Genomic DNA, 22,832 nt, shown 5'->3' on the forward strand with positions numbered 1-22,832 from the left:
CCTATTCACATATCCTGAAGAGGTGACTCAAGGGGCTATTGTCTCTCTAATGAAATGATGAGTTCATTATACTTTTCAAATAATTATATAAATATTGAAAGATAATTTGGTTAGTTTTCCATTTAAAACTAGTGTAGAAGAACAATCCATCTATTCGCTCCTTGGTATATACCCAAGAGAATAGAACACATATGTCCACAAAAATTTGCACATGAATTCTCACAGCAGCATAATTCATAATAGCCAAAAAGGTGAAAACAACCTGAATGATGAATCATCTGATGATTCAATCAATCAACTGATGAATGTATAAAGAAGATAGAGTGTATTATTACTACAACAGGATACAATTCAATTGTAAAAGAGATTAAAGCACTGATATGTGCTATAACACGGACGAATCTTGAAAACATTTAATGAAAAGCTGATAGAAAGAAAAAGTCACAAATAGCCACATAGCATATGACTTCATTTACATGGAATGTCTACAACAGTGAAACTCATATTTAAAGTAGATTTGTGATTTCCAGGATAGAGGAGTGGATGGAATGACAAGTGACTGTTAATGGGTTCAGGATTTGTTTCGAGGATGATGATGACATTCTGGAATTAGAAACTGGTGATGGTTGCACAACATTGTAAATATAGTAAAACCCCTGGATTGCACACTCTAAAGGAATGGACTTATGGTATACGAATTATAGTTCAATAAAAATAAACATATAAAACAATAAGCCTTCTACAATCCATTCTGCAATAGACCACATACATGTAGTACCTATGATGAGCAAAGGAGGAAAAAATATAGATGGTATCACCAAGAAAGGAGAAAACGCTAGTGGGTAAAAAATTTGAAACCAATTCTTCAGTTAAGAAAATAAATTATAAAAAATGGTCTGAGTTTTAGTTTTCCCTGCTTTAGAGTATAGAGCTTAGTAGAATATCTAAGGTGCCTCTCTGTATCTTCACTAGCAAGAAACATCTATTTCCCTGGAAACTCAAGTGTTTTAACCATAAACTAAAGTCTGGCATAAAATTATCTCAGGAGCATCACCTCCCATTTCCTAAGAGAAGAGATTTCTATCAAGAGTGAGTCTGGGAAAGTCAAATGATCACTATCTTGTGAACACAATAAGAAAGCAGTAGTTTAATATTTGAATTTTGCAAATTACTAATTTACTGGGCCACCTGCTGAAATAATTCTGGTTGCTCTGGGTCAGGATCTGAACCTCTCTCTGTTACCAAGATTTATCTCCATCTTAAAGAAAGGAACAGGGCAGCCCAGGTGGCTCCGCGGTTTAGCGCTGCCTTCAGCCCAGAGCCTGATCCTGGAGACCCGGGATCGAGTCCCACATCGGGCTCCCTGAATGGAGCCTGTTTCTCCCTTTGTTTGTATCTGTGTCTCTCTCTCTCTCTGAGTCTCTCATGAATAAATAAATGAAATCTTAAAAAAAAAAAAGAAAGAAACAATGGTAGTTCTATCATTTTAATAAATTGTGAGGGAGAGGAGTTCAGTTATAGACACATAGCATAATAATTAATATCCCTTCTCAACCTACGGCTTTAAGATGATATAAAGTTATTTCAGTTTTTAAATCATTCTAATATACTGTTGAACAATCCCCTAAGGATTTAAAGGCTATAAGAGAAAAAGTAACAGTATAACTTTTAAAGGATGCAAAATAAAACATAAGGCCTATTTCTGTCAACTACCCATATGGGAAATCACTGTGAATATCTGGAGAAAAATATCATACTAATATGACATGTCAGAGGAAACAAATAGAAAAATCTTTGATCAACATTTTTTTTATGTACAGAGTGTAAATATCTTTCCCAGAGCCTATTGCTGACCTATTCTTTGGTTATGACTCCTCACACTGCAATACGTACAATGTCCATACAGGAAAAAAACTAAGTTGGTAAAGCATTTTAGCTGACATTTAAGAATGGATCAGGTCAGAGTGGAGGGTGACCTCATTTGAGGGTGTACAGGAGGGCAGTGTGGAAAATGAGACATAGAAAGAGATTATGGAAAAGCAACAAAACTTGGCAAAGATACTTCCGCAAGTAAAATTTCAGGTAAAATCCTCCGTGTTATGAACGATGCGAATATCACCGAATTGTTAACAACAAATATTATTTAACATTCAGTACTTTTTAGGCTTTTGAAGTTCTGGAAAACAATGATCTTTAATACAATATGCCATTTTGACAGGTACCACTATGTGTTTTCATTTGCAATACCATGCCCCAGTGAACATGGGGAAGTAATGTCAATCAGACCATGAAAAGGAAAAAGTTTGAAGAAAGAACAAATGCACTATTAACCATACAATCTGGAAAAAAAATTGGAGACAAGCTGTGAACAAATATTACTTTTTCAAAATGGACAAAATTTAGTTTTACTTCCACATCATTTCTTAGGCTTAATCCACTGCAATTTTTAATACACTGTTCATGTGTTCTAATCATGTCAGATGTGTGGGCATCCAGCAAGTCTTTATGAGAAATATAGAATGCAAATAGTGTAGCTGTCTTCACGCTCACAGTTGGCTGCACTCTGTTGGTTTCCAATTTATCAGCTTTTAATTTTAACAGATAATGTTTATTGCTCTAGGAATGGTTTATCTTGTGAAGATAACATTGATGTTACCAAGAGAACATGGTAAAAAGCACTTGACCAATTACTAGGCTCTAAGACATTCTTCTTTGGCAGTGATAGTTTTCTAAAATTCATTCAGCTTATTTGTCATAGTACTACTGTTTATTAAACTGCCACCTGGAACTACTGATAACTCTGCAAAAATAAATCAGTAGTTTGGACATAATTTACAATAGAGTTTCTCGAACATTCTTTACTTCAATGATAGGGAATATTTCTATTAATGGTGGCTCAGGAAAGTAAAGGAGCTCAATGGGGTGAAGTGGTGTAGCTCTTTTCAAGTGCATATATTAATATCCATCTTTTCTTTTGCTAGTAGGAGAGGAGAGGAGTTGGAAAGTCTAAGTAAAGCTCCCCAGGGGAGCCTTAGTCAAACTCCCAGCCCCCTAATTCCTCAAGAATCTTTATTCAGAATTTTTTGTTGGGATACTTCTTCTTTATTGATGGTTAATATTACTATCAATTAACATAGACTAAAAGTTGTAAAAAAAAAACGTTTTTTTTTTCAAACAATGGTAACCCTCTTTATAACTCTGTTTAAAAGAATTAAAAATAAAATTAAAATATAATCGGCTACTTAAAGACCTCTCATAATTTAATAGTTAATTCATTTACTGAATAGTTACTATGTGTTAGGTGATATCTAGATGTCTTAGGGATATAGTATGGTTTAGACATGGATTCTTTTTTTGTGAAGATTATAATATAAGAAGAAAGCTTATAAATGCACATAAATAAGTACTATGTAAGCTATAATGGTTAGTCTTGGAAGGAATATGGGTAAAACAAAAATTCATAAGAAGGAGAGATCATCAGTTAATAAAGGATTATTCCACAGGGTGAACCTTAATTCATATATATGTAAAATTATCTGCTACTGTTGTTAGCCTTTATCAAAGTCTACTGATGAACTGACCTCATATTAAGACAAAATGTGTCAAATATGCCACTGATAACTCCAGCAAAAGCCAACTTTTTGGTAATAATCTAAGATATGAGCATGACGTTATCTTTTCTTTTGCTGAGTAGTTAGAGGATCTTGTACTAGAGATAAATATAGACCATTAGAAATATCTGTGATCTATGTCTTTGTACATCGGAAATGTCCCCTCTTCAGCAAGGACTTTCCTGATCACCCTATCTAGAAAGCTTGCTGTGGCATTCTCTAACCCTTCTCACTTTCTTGAGCGTGCAGGCATTATTATTATTATTTCTATAGGCATTATTTTTTATATTTGGTTATTTATTTCCTTACTAACTTCCTCAAGATAATCTAAGCACTTTGAAGATAGAAGATTTTGTCTTATTCACTGTTATTTCACCGGTATCTGGCATATGGTAAGCATTCAATAACTATTACTGAATTGCAGAATAATTTGCTAACTTAACCAATAAAATAAGTGCAGGTTCTAGGATCTTAAAGTACTGGGTACTAAAAAGATTGTACACACACAATTTCATCCAATCTTTTGCCTTTATATGGCATTTAGAGGAAGACAACTCCCAAATGACTATTTAGAGGACTGACTTTTCCCCTTGAAGTCTGTTTTGACATCTCTCCTGTGTTAACAAAAATCCCAAATTTAATATGTCAAAAAAGGAAGTTTTGATATGCCATTTGGGGCTATTCTTCAAGTATTTTCCATTTTGGTTAATGCTATTATCATCTAATAGTTTCAGCCCCAAACCATTCTTGGTTTTTCTTGTTCTTTTACCCCTCACATCTGATCCGTCCCCTGCCCAGGAATATTACATATTCCTCTACTTTTGTCCATCTCCAGTGCCCCTATCCTGAACTAGCTTCATTTCTTGATTCTTTATTTTGCCCTACCTTTGCTTTCCTACAATGCTTTCTCTACATAGCAACCAAATATATTTTCGAAGATATAATCAGATTGTTCCCCTAAAACCTGAAAGGCATCCCCCTGCACTTAGAATAAAATCCAAACTCTGATATGGATCATTCTTCATGATCTCCTTCTACTAATTTCTTTGACTTCCTTGCTTGGAACTTTGTTTCCTTCTACTCTAGTCTAGCACCATTGATTTTTTCTTTTTGTTCAATTCTAGGTTTAGTAGTCCCACTTCAGGCCCTCTTCTCAGCTGTTCTGGATTTGAAGTCTGTTGTTTCTGACCTTCACTATTTTCAACACTAAAGTCTCAGCTAAGATCTCTTTTCCTCAGAGGGCTTCCCCATCACCTTTTATAATGTTGTCATCTCCTACCCCCAGCCCTGTTTATTCTTTTCTTATTTCTTATCACAGCCTGGAATTACCTGATATTTTTATTTATTTGTTTACATTACAATAGAAACTCCATGAAAAAAGGACTCCTCTGTCTTACAAATGTCAGAATGCTTTGCAAATAGCTAATCACTAAATATTTGTTGAACCAATTAATGAAGTAATCAATTAATCACCAGTCAATTGGTCATAAAATTGCCTTTTATGCAAATTCTAAATCGATTTAATTTTGAAGAATCTTCAAACACTATTCTAATTTAGTTTCATTAATATTTATTGTGCATCTCTTATAGGCAAGAGACTGAGATAAGGTCTGAATATATAAAATGAATAGGACATGGACTCAGCTTTTTAGAGCTGGTTGGTTACCTGGAGAAATATAAAGATAAATAATGGCAACATTGATGATAATTGTGACAATAGAATACAAAAATAGACGAGAAGATAAAAAGCATAGCAAGACAAAACATCATGATAAAGAGAAATATAAAATCCAAGTGTTCACAAATGTATAGGTAAGCCCAGCTGCAATTCAAACAGAGTGAATGACGTGGAAGTAAATACATCATGGCTATAGAAGTAACACAAGTTCAGTTTGGATTTGGAATGTTAGAGCTTTCTCGAAGTGATTGTTAAATAAATTATTAGAGTGGAAGGCAGATCTAGACCTATCCCATATTAAGGAGTTTAAAAGCCATTGCTCAAGATAAGAAACAAATGAAGAGACTTCCTTAAAACATCCCCAAATGTCTAGTACTACCAATTATGAAAATGGAAGGAAACCTCTCTAAAGGTGATTTTTTTTTAAGACTTTATTTATTTATTCATGAGAGACACAAAGAGAGAGGCAGAGACACAGACAGAGGGAGAAGCAGGCTCCATGCAGGGAGCCCGATGTGAGACTCGATCCCAGGACCCCAGGATCACTCCCTGGCCCGAAGGCAGACACTGAACCTCTGAGCCACCCAGGGATCCTCTCTAAAGGTGATTTCTGATTTAAAGATGGATATACAAGGCAGCCCGGGTGGCTCAGCGGTTTAGTGCTGCCTTCAGCCCAGGGCATGATCCTGGAGACCTGGGATCGAGTCCCAAGTCAGGTTCCCTGCATGGAGCCTGCTTTCCCTCTGCCTGTGTCTCTGCCTTTCTCTCTGTGTCTCTCATGAATAAATAAAATCTTAAAAAAAAAAGATTGATAATTCACTAAACAATGACTCATAGATGAATCATGGGACTGATAGACATGGTATTTTTAGTTTTTCTTTTCTTGTTTTTTAAGTAGCTTCTACACCCAATGTGGGGCTTGAACTCACAACCTTGAGATCAGATGTTGCACGCTCCACTGACTGAGCCAGTCAGGTGCCCCTAGAGTTTTTCTTTTAATCTTTTCCCACAAACATGGTATAAAACTCTCCTTAAGAAAATTTCACTTCTGGGCAGCCCAGGTGGCTCAGCAGTTTAGCACTGCCTTCAGCCCAGGGTGTGATCCTGGAGACCTGGGATCAAGTCCCAAGTCGGGCTCCCTGCATGGGGCCTGCTTCTCCCTCTGCCTCTCTCTCTCTCTCTCTCTCTCTCTGTCTTTCATGAATAAATAAATAAAATATTTTTTTAAGAAAATTTCATTTCTAATGAAAAACAATATTTTTGTGTCAAAATTCAGCACTAAATAGGTTCTATTGACTTGAACTATAGGAAACTGCACATTATCAGATTTTATTCATGGTTATCAGATTTTATTCTGACTTATAGAAGATCCTTAACAAATACTTGCTGAATCATGATCAACAATTAAATTTAATTGCTTACTATGATTTCCTAACTATACAAGAAATTAAGGGGTTTTTGGTTAACAGATTCACTAAAATTTCAGAGGAGTTGGTAATGTTACTGCAAGTATTGGCTGAATATCATAATACTGCTTATTGTAACATCTGTGTCAAGCAGTGTTATGGCACATCGTCTGTGCAATTTGACAGATGATGAAAGGGAGGCTTAAAGAAGTTATGTAACTTGCCCAAGATTGCATAGGTAGTGATGGAGGGAGGAAAAAGTCAAATGGAAGGTTTAGTCCAGAATCCTTGCTTTTTAACCACTGCTATAATGTAGTCTTTCTTTGTTTCAGAAGAAAATTATAAGATCCTGGTTAAATATAGCAGAGATATACTCCACTAAGAAGACTTTAGATGGTGGTGCAGTTATTACAATTAAGGAGGAAGACACAGTTTTACATTTGGTTTTCTCCAAGAGCTTTGCTAAACCTAGCAGTTAACATCTAGTTATCTCTATTATGGAAAGAAAGGGACTACTTTCTATCCTTTCAATGACACACATTTCCCATTACAAATTCATCTTTCAAGGTAGCCTAGATGTTTTCATCCATATTTCCTCACAATTTTGAATTTTTTTCTGTTTTTTTTTTTTTTTCTTTTCTGGATAATCATGTAGGTTCATCAGCTCTACCCCCCATCTCATGAAATACATACTAGGAATTATATCCTGAAAGCTGGTTTTTGAGTGAATCCATGCCCCTCTTCCCTGTGTAAAGTATGTCTGCACTGTTGTCTTCCATGTTCCTGAGATATAATCCAAGGCACTGACCAAATTTAATTCTTAATTTTTCACTGCTGAAGAAGGATGATTTCAAGCCAACAGGAACAAGTCTAAGAACAAACATATTGGATAAGTTGAACTTCAATTAATTTTTCCTAAGTGAGAGTTTTTTTAGAAACAAAATAGCCTGTTTCATTTTTAAACACAGAATGAGCATAACATAGCTAGAAATCTTTTTTTAATCGTTTCATAGGACACAGCAATACTATTGCTTTACATGAAACTTTAAAAATTATGCTTTAATGTTTACTTTATCATCTCCTTATAGTTATGGCTAAGTGCTTTATAATCTATTATTTTGTCTTAGAGAAAGCAAGAATAATCCAGTAAAACTAGAAATTATAATAATAAACCAGTGTGGTTACATTTTCTTTATTTAGAAATGATCTCCCAATAGGATTTTCTTGCTACCTTCACTTTTCTCATCATTAGTTTATTTAACAAACAAATCGTAACCATAAAGAATAAGATCTATGCTAGGAGACGTGGGTTTTAAGACTAGGACAATATTAAATTATGTCAAGAGGCTCCCTTCCCCCCTGATGTGCTGTAAGGAGTATAGCGTTCTTTGGGAACCTAGAGAAAGAATAATTCTCAGACTGAAATATATAACATAAATGTAGATATTAAACATAACAGTGAACAAAGAGGGTAACGTTACCACTCATTTTGGAAAAGACTAGTTTCAAAAAAAAAAAAAAAAAGACTAGTTCCCACGGCAATAGCAACTCCTGGCATATTCTTCTGTGCTTACCCTCAAGGCTTGTTTCCTTTCTTTCTTTCTTTCTTTCTTTCTTTCTTCTTCTTTCTTTCTTTTTTTTTTTAAGATTTTATTTACTTATTGATGAGAGGCACAAAGAGAGAGGCAGAGACACAGGCAGCGGGAGAAGCAGCCTCCCTGCAGGGAGCCCGATGCAGGACTCGATCCCAATACTCCAGGATCATGCCCTGGGCCAAAGGCAGACGCTCAACCGCTGAGCCACCCAGGTACCCCTCAAGGCTTGTTTCTAAATCCCCTAGCCTTTTAACACTGTATTCAGGTATGTATGTATTTCATCTATGTCTGCATGTAAATAAATATTGTTTAATTGTGCTGTTTTTTTAATCCTTATAAAAATTGTATTGCATGGTAGGGGGTCTTTTGATACTGTTTTTTGCATTAAATGCAATGCATGGGATTCATCCAGGTTGATGTCTGCAGTTAGAGTTCCTTCTATTTTTTTTTTTTTTTTGGTCCTCTGCTATTGCAGACAATGTGGTTATGTAAACATGCACATGCATGCCTACGGTACAGATGTGCAAATTTCCCCATGACCTGTTATCTGTGCATTTTACACGAACATAAAAAAAAAATAGTTTCCAAATTGTCTGTGCCAATATACACTCTTACCCAGTAGTGTATGAATTCTAATAGTCTTACATCTTTACAGATACTTTATATTGCCGCCTTTTTAATATTGTCAATGTAATTAAGGTAAAGTGTTTATATTATTGGAGTCTTAATTTACATTCCTCTTATCACTTATGAGGTTGAACATCTTTTCATAGTTTAATTGCCCAGTTGTGTTTTTTTTTTTTTTTTTCCCCAGTTGTGTTTTCATTCAGTGAAATGCCTATTCATTTTTTTCACCTACATTCAGATAGGGTTAGGAGTTTTTTGCATTATCATGGGTACCAATCTTGTCAACTATGTGTGTGACAAATACCTTCTCTAGCTTCATAAGAATGGCTTCTTTCTTTCTTTTTTCTTTTTAATGAACAAGAGGCCTCAAATAGGATACTTTTTCTACGTCTTACTTGTGAATTGTTTCCAGACACCAAGGTCACAGAAATAATCTTCTATGCAGTCTCCTAAGAATGTAAAATATTAATCTTTCTCTTTTAAGAATTTGATTCACCATGAATTGATGCTTGCATGTGCTCTAAAGAAGAGATTTTATTTTTTTTCCATACATATAGTCACTTGTCTAATTGCTACTTATTGAAGAGCCCATCCTTTACAAACTAATCTGCAAAACCATCTCTAGCAAATATTACATTTCCCTATATATGTAGTAAATTTGTTCAATTTGTTCTCCTAGAGATTGGAGACTCTAAATGGATGGGCTTTGCTTACCCAAGCCTTTTAATGCAATATTGGATGCGTAAAGAGCACTTAGCTGTAATTTGGGGAAGGGATAATGGGTAAAGAGTTCAATGGCTCTGCTTAAGAAATTAGAGGCATTCAGTGTTGGAGGATGGCAACTTGAAAAGATAGCAACATTGACTTGGGTTGAAAGCCAGTCCCAAGAAAATGGAGAGATAGGGCCAAGAGAAAATTCTTCTGGAGGCAAGACTGATTGATTTTTATAGAATAGTGGTGTATAATATTCAATTCCAAGTTGCTGTTCAAATGATCTGCTCAGTTTTCAAAGCCTTCAGTAAATGTCAGACGCACATTAATGGCTTGGAATTTGAGTAGTTTCCAGTGAGGAGCACAGCAACACAAAGGAAAGGACAGTCACCTTTTTTTTTTTTTTTCATTTTTAAAGATGTATTTACTTATTTGAGAGAGAGAGAGAGAGAGAGAGAGACAGAGACGAGGGATGCGGAAGGAGCAAAGGGACAGCATCCTCAGGCAGACTCCCTGTTGCGCATAGAGCCTGATGCCCACCCCTATCCAATGACACTGAGGTCATGATCTGAACTGAAACCAAGAGTTGGATACTTAACCAACTGAGCCACCAAGGCGCCCCAAGGACAATCATTTTAGATGCAAAGATACAGAGTTGGGGTCAAGAATTCAGCAGGATCAGGATATTAGATCAGGAGAGTAATATAAGCCTTCTCTTCCTTGGAAACAGTAGGGGAAGGAAAGGTGACTGCTACAGGATTTTTCCTCCTATGTAGGTCCAGATCATTTTATTGCACTGATAAAGGAAAGGTTATGTTGTTCCCCACAAGCACAATCTTATTGCTCCTGTAGTTCAGAAGCTTCTACATAGAAAGCTTTATGAGCTTTTTATTCATTTCTTTTGCCTTGAACTATATATAATATTAAGCTTGAAACTCCTTAGCACAGTATCCAGAACTGTACAGAATCAGTGCAGGCGGACCTGTGTGGATCATTGCTGACTTCTAGTCACCCCACCTTGGCTGTAAACAGTAGCCACAGTGGAGGACTCAGTCTAACTTTGGCATCTGACATTGTAGGCTAGGACTGAAAACAAGAATATCATAGCATGAGTATAAATATATCAAATTTTAGAGTCATCCATGGGATCATGGCTGATGGAACTATTTCAGGCAAGATAAGCAAGTATACTAGTAAACGAACCAAAAAATCTACCTGTGATACAATGATCTCTATCTCTCTCCATATTAGAGTTTTTATCAAAAACAAGATAGAAATATATTCAACAGCTGGGATGCATCATTGGAAATTCATCCACAGTATTTTCTGGAGATTAAACTGTTAGATGAAGTTAATGAAAGGAAAAAATAAATTTGTTGATAAAATCTAATAATATCATTCCATTTAAAAAGCTTCCTAAATTTGCTCCATGGAAACCATCTATACACCAGAAGAAGAAATACAACAAAATTTTAAAGTTTAAATCAAATTTTAGATTATATATTTAATATACTTTTAAACTTATTTCTTTAAAAGTGGTAGGTCAGTTTCTAAAGTCTATATATAATAAATATTAAGACATTAACTATGTATTTCAAAAGACAAATGACAGTTATGACCAAAGGTGAATCCTGTTTTACAACAGGTAAGGAGAGATTATTTAGGACTTTGTGTATATGAAATGTGTGAAGTTAAGAAAAATCATAAATAAATGTATCCAAACATTCTTTAGATTTATTGCAAGGTAACCTTTTTATATTTCATAAAAGTAGGAAATATTGAATGTTGAGTTTAAAATAGCCATCATAACTGATTCACTCATAAATTCCTTAGTAAAGCCTTTCTTAATCCTGGCAGACCAGATGCATTAGTTTTTACTTTGGATTCTCATATTGTTGACCATAGGTCTTATAGAACTCAATAGATCATATTATTTCATAGACATTGGAATAAGGCAGATTTACTACTTATTGAATGAATGAACTAGCACAAAACCACTGCTTAAATTAATTGAGAATTAAAAATCTTAATTAAATTTAAAAAAGCACATACATTCTAGTTAGTATGCTCATGATCATTTCTATGTAATGTATAATGTGACGTCATGGACAGAATTGATAGGAGCTCTTAAGGAACAGAAGGGAGAAAGGATGGAACGAGGAAGAGAGGCAAAAAGGAAGGAAAGAAGGAAGAAGGGGAAGGTGGAAGGGAGAGAGAGAAGAGCAGGAAGGATATGAGAAAGAAAATTAAAAAAAAAGAAGTGTTTTGGAGAGACAAAATATTAATGGAATGGCTTATTTAAAAAATCATCTGCAAATTTAATGGGAGGACATATTTCCAAATGAAAATTAACACATTTTAATGAAAGAAATCTTAAATATCACTACCTGTCTTAAGTAGACCATTTTAATTCTTTTATGTATAGTAATAGCAATGCTATATTAATTAAGACAGTAGTATTCTGATTCTGGTAGTCTGTGGATCATACTTTGAGAAACATTGGATTAAAAAACTGTGTTCGAAAAACAAAACAAATAATAGCAACAAAACTGTACATGGCATGAACATTAGGTATGAAATGAAAACATTCTTTCATACTGACTCTACCCAGTGTAATAATGCACTCTCCCATGTTGCTAAGCAGTGACAACATCCCCATTGTTGTCCCCTGGGAGGCATGGAAGGGAATCTGGTCTTTGGAGAACTAAAAGGAGAATAATTTAGCCAGTTACATAGGCCCATCGTATTTTTTTCCCTATGATTTAACTAACTTCATCTTTAATACACAGGTTAGAAAACCAGGCTAATTATGAATAAAATGAGAAACACATCTAGACATTTGAACCAGTATCACTACCAAAAGTGGACTTTGTTTTCGTAGGAGGAACCGACTCTAATTCTTAATGGTTAGGATTGATGTTTATACTCAGGAGAAGTATACACTTATACTTGTTAAATTCAGAAGCAAATCTATGGCTCTGAGCATCATTGTTGATCCTGATTATTTAAAAGGACCACGAACCATCTTCATAGTAAATTAGACTGCATAGAAGTTCAGAAAGAGCACAGCGTTAGGAATCAAATTGCCCTGGGGTTGAACAGCTGTTTGCCTTGAGCAAATTATTTAATTTCTCTATCTAGGATTGCTTGTATATGAAACAGGCAATTGAGATATTTCTAACACAGGATAGCTTTAGAGCAAAAAGTGGGATAGTGCATAGACTTAAGAATAAATAAATAGTAAATTCTAAGTTAAAACGAGTTTCTTCTACTCCAACATCTTCCACATCCTTTTGTAGTAGATTTTTAACAGAATTGACTGTACTTTTATTTACAAATTTGCCACAATTTTAAAAGGCTGGGTCAGGTTCTTCTTTTCATAGGCAGAGAGGTGAGTATTTTTTTGAAAGGCGAACTAGTCCAAATCTTGCCTCAGTCATTTCTGGCCTGGGTGAAGTAGAAGAATGGGATACTGGTTGCTAAGGGGAGAATGTAATAGTTTGCAGTGGTCAGGGAGTGGAGTCTGGAGCAACTCATTTTTCTAGGGAGAGTTATACACATGGTCTTTTACAACTTCAGTTTGTCACCAATGCATAATTCATTATCATGGGATTAAAACAAATGACTCAAATAAGTTATGTCTAGCAGAAAAATCTGTTGCATGAAGCGAATTAAATTACTTATGAAAATTAAGTGTTTAACTACCCTCAAATACCATTATTCCTCTTATTCTCCTTACTATTAACATATGCAAAGAAAGCAAAAGTTAACCATAAAGGGATACTATTTCATGCTTCTGACTTTCATGAAGTATATTCTTTGGTAAACAAAAGATGAAGAGCTTCATTTTATTATCAATATTTGCAAGATTAGGGTCAACTGGGCGCCTGAGCGTTGAGCATCTGCCTTCAGCTCAGGGCATGATCCCAGGATCCAGGATCAAGTCCCACATCAGGCTCCTTGCACGAAGCCTGCTTCTCCCTCTGCCTATGTCTCTGCCTCGCTCTCTCTCTATGTCTCTCATGAATAAATAAATAAAATCTTTAAAAAATATATTTGCAAGAGTAATACTAATTTACCAGAAAAATACAATTTTCTTTCTTTCTTTCTTTCTTTCTTTCTTTCTTTCTTTCTTTCTTTCTTTCTTTCTTTCTTTCTTTCTTTCTTTTTTAAGGGGGGGGGCACAGAGGGAGAGAATCCTAAGTAGGTTTCATGCCCAGCCTAGAGCCCTGGAACCCAAGATGGGGCTTGATCTCAGGACCTTGACCTGAGCCAAAATCAAGAGTCAGTTACTTAACCACCCAATTACCCCAATACCATTTTCTTTTAAAACTGTGATCCTTATATTCTAACCTTCAAAATGAAAACTTTTAAATTGAATATAGGAAATGACCAGTCACCACATTCCTTGGATAAACCATTGATAATGCTCATGTAATCTGTAAAGATCCACACATCTGGTTCAGTTTGAACTACACCTTGATTTTACTTCTAAAGGCCTAAAAAACACCTTGGCAAGAATTTTGTTTCCAATTCTGAGCAACTGAAAATGAATTTCACTTCTCAGCAGAATTTGTACTGTGGACTCAGCAGGAGTAGTAACCTTCCATTTTTTAAAAGAAAACAATCAATATCCATAACACATAGGGAGAATGGGTCATTCTCCCATCTGTTCGGGCATTTTACATGAGAAATAACATCAGGGCTCAGATAAAGAAAAACTTGTACCCATTTCTACCTTTCTACCCCTTCTACCCTTTGTCAATGGCCAGATTTATGGGACCTCCAGATTCCATTAAACACTCAAAGCAGGAGAGAATGGTGAGAAAACATCTCTTCTAAGTTTTACTTTGGTTTCTATTTATTTCTATAATTGTGGAAGATACTCTTTTGAATGATCAACTATATTTTCAAAGCAAAGATAAGATGCCAGCTACCCCGGCATCAGTGAACATTTTTTTAAAGATTTTATTTATTTATTCATGAGAGACTTACAGAGAGAGAGGCAGAGACATAGGCAGAGGGAGAAGCAGGCTTCTTGCAAGGAGCCTGATGTGGGACTTGCTGAGCCGAAGACAGATGCTTAACCCCTGAGCCACTCAGGCATCCCACATCAGAGAACATTTTTAAACTTTGGAAAATGTTGGTGGACTTGAAGAAATGAATTAGTCTGAAAATAGAGTTTACTGAATAGATTAAATTATATAAATTATTTTCAAACTTCAGGATTTTAAAGATTTTAAAGATTTTATGTGTACACATGCCATAAAAGTTATTTTGTGTCTTCATTTGACTGTACATTTGGTTAAAATCCAATCCTCCGGTAAAATAATATTCTAAGATTATCTATCTATCTATCTATCTATCTATCTATCTGTCTATGTAAATGCATATATGCCAAATATATATATATGGCGTGCACACACACATATATACTATATATTATACATAATTGGATTTAGCCTTAAAAGTTAATATATACATATTCTATATATAATGTAAAGTTAGGTTTTTGCTTCCAAATTGAAAAAAAATACTACTTTAGAATATATATGTGCACACCTACACATATACATGTATACACACACACACATATATAAGTACACGAAGTTAGTAAGTCAATGTGATTATAGTATTCTCTGAGAATGATTGAATTGTAAATACAATCATTTTCTCTTGGTGTATTTACTTAAAATCTGAAGTTCTTGAGAGTTTAAATAGAAATACAAAGTCATTTTATTCTACCCTCTCTAAGGAGTCAATTTAGGTACAGCAAGTACAAATGCCCTATTATTGCAAGTAGTGCATTTAAGTGGAGCTTTGGTAAAAATGTTGGGAGGGTGGGAGGAGAGAAGACACTCAGTGAGCCTCCCACTCTGTGGAGTCTGTCTGCCTGAGTTCATATTCCAGTTCTGGCCCTCACCACTGTGTGACTGGGCAAGTCACTTAAAACTCTGGCTCCAAAATCCCATCAGAAAACTTGAGTAATAATCCTCCAAATTGTGGAAGTCAGTATACAGCATTTACTTAATGCATGAATTATAATGGCATTTTTAAAAAAATGAAAATAAACGAATAGTGTGAAGATGACACAGATGATCTGCATTGTTAACTACAATGGTTACCCAGCAAGGAAGCCTAATAAGGTTTGGGCTTCTATTTCTATGCCCTTCCACCTCACCAAGGCAGGTTAAACCAGGTGGCCTGGTGAACTCTAGTACAAGGGGCTGGAGACCTCAATGTAAACTCTGCTGTTGATTCCCTCTTTCTGGTTGGCTTTTCTCTCTAGGAACTTGTCCTTCAGATGGCTGCTATGGTAAGAGAGGCACCTGGTAACCTACTGCTCTTCAGGATACACTTTCCTCCTGTTTCCTCTCTTCCTGTCCCCTTCAGAACTGTCCTTTTCCTTCAGAAGGACAGTGGGCACCAAGGTGGGTGAAGGAGGAAAGAAGTTAGCATGACCCCTTTTGCTAGAGTCAGTCTTTAGCATAAGAAAAGGAGCTTATGCACTTCACACATGGTCTAGCTTGGTTTACCTAGGAAATCATTGCCCATCAGAGTTTAAGGCCAAAGCAAGTTCTTACTAGTATATATATATATATATATATATATATATATATATATATATATATATTAGGATTTTATATATATATATATATATATAAAATCCAGGCTTCACTTAGCCTCTGGATACAAACAATATTAATATTAGTATTCAATATCCGAACACTGCTTCCTCAGTAAAGACCCACAAGACTTTAGCCCCAACAAAAAGCCACACTCCAAGCAGTGTCTCCCATAGTACCTGGTACAAACCTACCCTCTCCCTGGTTCAGTGCAGGTTTGCAGGTTGCTTCCCGCACCATTTGAGTGAAGCATTCCTCTGACGCTGCTGCCCTCCAGGAAAATGCTGTTTCCTGCTGCAACAACTCTGCAGACTCAGCTGAAATGTGCCATTGTGTTTTATGTACTTTGTAAACTTGGGTATCCTGGACCCAAAATGAAAGTGGTCCTGTCCAGTGTTTCACAAGGCTTTGCTCACAAATGGCCTGAACAGCAGGCACAAAATGGTCACATTCATAACAAACTCAGGAGATGACCAGAATGTTAATCATTAAACATTATCAGTAGGTATCTCTGGATGAAGAGATTTCAGGAATTTCTTTCTTTCTTTCTTTCTTTTTTTTTTTTTTTTTTTTTTTTTTACTTTATACTTAATTTCATTGTTTGGAATATTGTTTCTAATTAGCTTATATCAGTTTTATAATCAGGAAGAAAATATAGCTCTATTCATTGAATAGAGCTGCTCCCTCCCCATTTTTTCTGGGGGAGAGTCAAGTGCTCTTACAAGCCAATTAGAGAAGAGAGGCTTTTCTGCCCTTGATTTTATCACCTCCACCTCAGGAACTCGTGTGCAACCCTTCTCCCTTCTTTAGAAAAACAAAAATCCCTAAATGAATCAGGACTGAAAATACACTGAATGCTAGTATATACTAGCTGAACATAATGTTTATTTGGCAAAGTCCAAAGACAAAATTGAATTGCACACAAGTAGCACTAATTTTAAACTAGGTCTCTGACCTCAGATACATTCATTCAGTCACCTTGTTGCAGAGCTCAATTCCACGAGTGTAATTTCAGTTCATTATTATGGTCTTACTGGACTTCAATCATATAACTGACTGGCTAATTATTTCTAGTTTGGGGTCAACCATAAACTTGGTATGCAGTCTATGTTTCTTTAAATGCTGTCAGGAAAAATGTAGATCAGATGAAGTCTCTGAATTCAATGACCCATTAATAATGAACTTACTAATTGGGTTGTTCAAGCAGATACAAATCCTCTTATCTTTACTATTACCCTGTATAATTTTTTTTTCATTTATCTATGATGGAAGATTATGAAAACTATCCTAACCACCTTGCTGAATTTATGTTAAATGAACCATTCTAGCAAGCTCTGAGACAAAGGAAAATTAATTTCATTTCTCATAATTTTTGTTCTGAGGATACTAGCTAACCATTATTGGTTACTGTTTTATTTTCTAAGTGTTCTAAAGAATCTGTTCAAGAGTTTAATCAAGAATATCTACAGAGATCAGAAACTGTCTAGTGTTTTTGACATAAACTTAAAGTTTTTTTATATTTTGAAATAAATAATTTCAAAAAATTGAAACTTATTCGAAATCACAAACCTATTTGCCTAGCTTCACTCTCCTGATATCTCTTCGTTCATATGATTTATAAAAAATAAATATTTATTAAAGCAATAACAACTTAGGTTGAAATACCTGAGTATTTGGACTTGGAGACTTGAATTTATTTTGAACATTAAGGAGAGATTATAAAGGAGACATCCATCTATCTATCTATTGCTTCAAGTTTCATTCAATCTTGTTCATTACATAATTTTTATTTAAAGATGATTCTTTTGGAGTGAGTGTGCCCCTAATCTTTTCAGACCCTGATGCAAGATTACAGTTGAAGGTCTAAAATACCACACATGACTCAGCACCTAGGTGTAAAACAGAGCTGACACATTGTTAAAGTACTATACTATTCCTGCTACCTTCACAAATACACCTTTAAAACATTATCCTGAAAAACCAATTTGCAATTTAAACCAATTTAGCAATTTAGAATTGCCAGACCTCTCAGAGTTGTATGCCTTCTTCCCACGTTCAGATCTCTCTACACCAGACAGCTGGCACTAAACACCTCAATCCATACATGAGAGATCTGTCCACACTTTCTCCCACTGCAAGCAGTCATTCCAGGGAAACTGAACCCAGGGAAGAGGGCTGAACAAGTCCTCAATTGCTTGGGACCATTTTAGAAATTTTGGAGCGTGAGTAGAAGAGAGGGCATGGCTTCTGTCTATGGGGTCACATGGAATCCTGGCTCAGTGCAGAGAGGCCTCTCTTGTCCGGGTCTACAGACCATACCATCTTTGCAGTTGAAGAATGCATCTTCTCTTTGGTATATATTAATTTGGATCTTTGATTCTTTTATTGTGGTTGATGATTTTCCCCAAAACCTAGCTGGAAAGATCTTTCCTTTAGAATTGTACCTAATGCTTATTCTGGGCTTTTTTCCTTGAACATTCTTTTTCTTTCTTTCTTTCTTTCTTTCTTTCTTTCTTTCTTTCTTTCTTTCTTTCTTTCTTTTTTGTTTGTTTCTTAAACATTTATTTACTTATTTGAGAGAGAGAGAGAGAGGACCTGAACGGGGAGGGGCAGAGGGAAAGAATCTCAAGCAGACTCCCTGTTGAGTTCAGAGCCTGACCTGGGGCTCAATCTCACTACACTGAGATCACAACCTGAGCCAAAACCAAAAGTTAGATGCTTAACAGACTGAGTCACCCAGGTACTCCTGCCTTGAAGATTCTTATAGATTTGAGAACCTCTTCTGCATTCACCCATCATTGTATATTTATATTTCAATATTTATATATGATTTCCCTCCTATCACCACACACACAGATAGACACAACTACCATATACTGTTTTTCAGAATACTTGGTGCACAGTAGATTAATATTCAAGCATCTGGCTTCTAATCCTCGACCTACTAGTCACCAGCCATATCATTGCAGGATCTCTGGCTACATTTATTGTTTGATATTCAAAAAAAAAAAGTAATGATAATTGCCATGCTATCTTCACAAGTTTGTTTTAAGGATAAAATAAAAAATATATGGGAAAGTAATCTTTGAAAACCACAAAATGTCACATAAATGAATGGAATTGTGGCTACTACTACAAACTCGTCTCAGTAATTATGAAGTATTGCTCTTCAATACCACTCACTCACCCCACATTCACCTAATATTGAAGCATAATTTGTCATTTTATTGCAAAAATGACCTGTGTTTATTCTTAGAATGTATGGATACTGTTAACTATTATCAACAGAAATATTGAGCTAACAGTAAGTTCTCTTCTTTATTGGCTCATTTATTAATATGCCATACAAATTAAAATAAAACAGATGCACATAAAACAAAAATTCACATATAAAAGAACAGAAAAGGACAGACATATATTTATGAATGAGGAACCCCCACTGTGTCATCTCCATAGCATAGGTCTCTAGGATTCTACTCTGATTTCTCTTTTGCTGTATTTATCATTACTATTTATACTAAGTAATTATTTAAGCTGGTTTTAATTTCTCTACTCATATTTGTAGCTACTAGTTTGGCAAAAATTTTCTAAGTGTCCAAGGTGGTTTTGGTTATGGATTTCCTAACAGTACTTAACTTTTACTATGCCTGAAGGACTAGTGAAGTTAGTCCAGGAAAGTTTTCTCAGTTCCTTCTTGTATTGGGTGACCTATATTTATGAATGAGGAGCCTCCACTGTGTCATCTCCATAGCAACAGGGCAAAATATCTTTATCTTCTCATTCCATTCATGAGTCTTCTGTCCTTACCAGGAATAAATCATGCTATCTCAGGCACAGAGTTCATGTGATGCTCTTAACTGAGGCTGATCTAAAAACGTATTAAGGGAATTAATAATACTCAGTGTTTACATAATCGCTTAATTCAGGTGTCAGTTTTGCTATGACCCATTACTGTCTGGGACTAATAGGACTATTTTGCTAAGATATCACCCACACTATCCTCTTTATGTCACAAAGTTTCCACAAAAGGTTAACAATACTTTACGAAAAGGTGCCTAGATTAAGAGCTAACTTAACATGTTAAAATAAAAGACAGAAAGGCAAAAATTGGATGAGACTTCAATTTAAATCACTATTAACTTTCTTGGTCAGTTTAACAATGCTAGAAGAAACAAACCTACTATAAAGTTCTTGAAATCTGAGGTATTTGAACTCTTAACCCAATCAAACATTAGACAAGAGATATTAAAATTGTAATAACATGGATGAACCTAGAGGGTATTATGCTAAGTGAAATAAGTCAGAGAAAGACAGATGCCATACAATTTCACTTATATGTGGAATCTATAAAACAAAAGAACAAACAGCAGAAACAGGCCTATACATACAGGGAACAAACTGATGGTTGCCGGACAGGAGGAGGTGGAGATGGACAAAATGGGTGAAGGGGAGTGGGAGATACAGGCTTCCAGTTATGGAATGAGTAAGTCATAGCAATGAAAGGTACAGCACAGGGAATACAGTCAATGGTAATGTAGTAGTGTTGTATACGGTGACAGATGGTAGCTATGCTTGTGGCGAGCATAGCTAACATACAGACTTATCAAATCACCACGCTGCACACCTGAAACTAATGTAACACTGTGTGTCAACTATATTTCAATTAAAAACAAAACCAAAAACAAAACCTCCAAAACAGACAAGAGATTTTTTTTTAAAGATTTCATCTATTTGTTCATGAGAGACACAGAGAGAGAGAAGCAGAGACACGGGTAGAGGGAGAAGCAGGCTCCATGCAGGGAGCCTGATGTGGAACTCGATCCTGGGACTCCAGGACCACGCCCTGAGCCAAAGGCAGCGCCAAACCACTGAGTCACCCAGGCTGCCCACAAGAGATCTTTATATGGATCCAAATAAACTTGTATAGAAGTGGTTATAGAAAATTTAATTAATTATCACTAACTCAGAATATGATAGCAGTGCTTCCTATTTACCTGTTCCCATAGGATTTTTGTTGTCCATGATAATAGGTATAAAAAGAAGCAGAACAAATGGGACACTTGGGATGCCATGGAGGGAAGTCATCTCTGTCCCCCAAATTCTATAAAACACTCTTGCTAGATGCCTGCCTAAGCTGTGGACTTGGATCAAAAATGAATATGGGATCCACTGGCTATACTGCAGGTCATTTTCTGAGCAGATAGAGGTTGAAGAGTCATTTTATGTAAAGCATTTCACTAAGAACACCCTTAAGGAAATGCTCAGGGTTAAGTGTTTCTGTTTGCCCACTTTTATCTTTAAAGAAAAATGTATCCTTTGTGCTCTGTTTTAATTTTTCCCACTTTCTAAGGCAGAGCAGAATTTGGAGTACTCCTACTTTTCACAAACACTGAATTGGATTTTTGATCCTTAGAAGATGTGAGCATTTATGTAGGAAATTAGGTGCAGAGAAGACTAGTGTTTGATTTGATGAAGAGCTATAAAGGGTAAATGTTAAGCTTTTGGTATAATCATGTTGAATATACGTTCCTGATAGTTTTTAATTACACAATGTATTTTTGCCTGAATAATTTCCAGTTGGAATTGTCTTATGGATGTGATACTGCTAACTAAACCTTACCAGCTTTTGATAGTATATGCTTTGGACAAGATTAGTAAAATACCGCCTTCTAGATAAAAGGTTTATTACCCTGGGGTGCCTGGGTGGCTCAGTTGGTTAAATATCTGTTTCTTGGTTTCTGCTTAGGTCATGATCTCACAGTTGTGGGATCGAGCCCCACATCAGGCTCTGCCCTGGGTGTGGAGCCTGCTTGTGATTCTCTTCTTCCCCCACCCTCTCTCTCTCTCTCAAAGAAAAGGCTTATTACCCTTATAACATTTTTTTAAGGTGCCCAAGAGAATATCTGAATTGTTTAATGTAGTTTTATACATGGCTCCCAAATGAAGATACCTCATAATTTCACACACACACACACACACACACCATTTTAGAGCATTGATGAAATATTATGTTAATCATTCATACACTAGGAATTGAAAATTAATTGTGCATTTTAAATATATATTGCCAAACTAGATTGGCATCCAAATGAGTGCTTAGATCATTGGTCTTATAAGAACCCATTCCTCTGGTGAATGGGTTAAACCGGTGCTGTCAGATTGAATAGAATTAGCCTTGCTGATATGCAAAGAATTGCTCTGTCAGGAAATGTCACTGTCATTGAGTGCTGTTCCTTGTCTGCATTGAATTTTCTGTCTGGCTCAGAAAATTTTAATAACAGGTTGGAATTCACATGTAAAATTTTAACCAATTTTCATGAAAATACCTTATTTCATTTTCATTTTGCTCATATAATTTTTGGTTGTCATAAAATAGGATACTAAACACATCTTATTTCCTTAACTTTCATTGCCTTTTGTCCTTTGAAGATAGACACTTATGGTTCATTTTTTCCCTTAGTACTTCTCAAATTTTAATGTAAGTTTAAATTTCATTGAAAAGAAGAGAGAGAGAGAGAGAGAGAGAGAGAGAGAGAGAGCAGTGAGATGCAAAAAGCTAAGGAAAAACGTGAGCAAAT

The 22,832-nt window shown here is 35.5% G+C and overlaps 1 protein-coding gene and 1 long non-coding RNA gene across 11 annotated transcripts in view; one reads left to right on the top strand and one right to left on the bottom strand.

Annotated features, from left to right (window-relative positions):
- The window catches only part of MAGI2 (membrane associated guanylate kinase, WW and PDZ domain containing 2), a 1,330,046-nt gene that overhangs the window by 802,089 nt on the left and 505,125 nt on the right, over positions 1-22,832 (bottom strand). The gene's annotated exons all lie outside the window — the stretch shown is intronic.
- LOC111097303 overlaps positions 12,303-22,832 on the top strand; it is a 37,394-nt gene continuing 26,864 nt past the window's right edge. For all 3 annotated transcript variants that reach the window (XR_005373220.1, XR_005373219.1, XR_005373221.1), the window contains exons 1-2: positions 12,303-13,019; positions 15,918-16,059. This is a non-coding gene — a long non-coding RNA (uncharacterized LOC111097303). The remainder of the gene's footprint in view (positions 13,020-15,917; positions 16,060-22,832) is intronic.

This window comes from Canis lupus, chromosome 18, assembly GCF_011100685.1.
Source record: "Canis lupus familiaris isolate Mischka breed German Shepherd chromosome 18, alternate assembly UU_Cfam_GSD_1.0, whole genome shotgun sequence".
NCBI classification, from domain to species: Eukaryota; Metazoa; Chordata; class Mammalia; order Carnivora; family Canidae; genus Canis; species Canis lupus.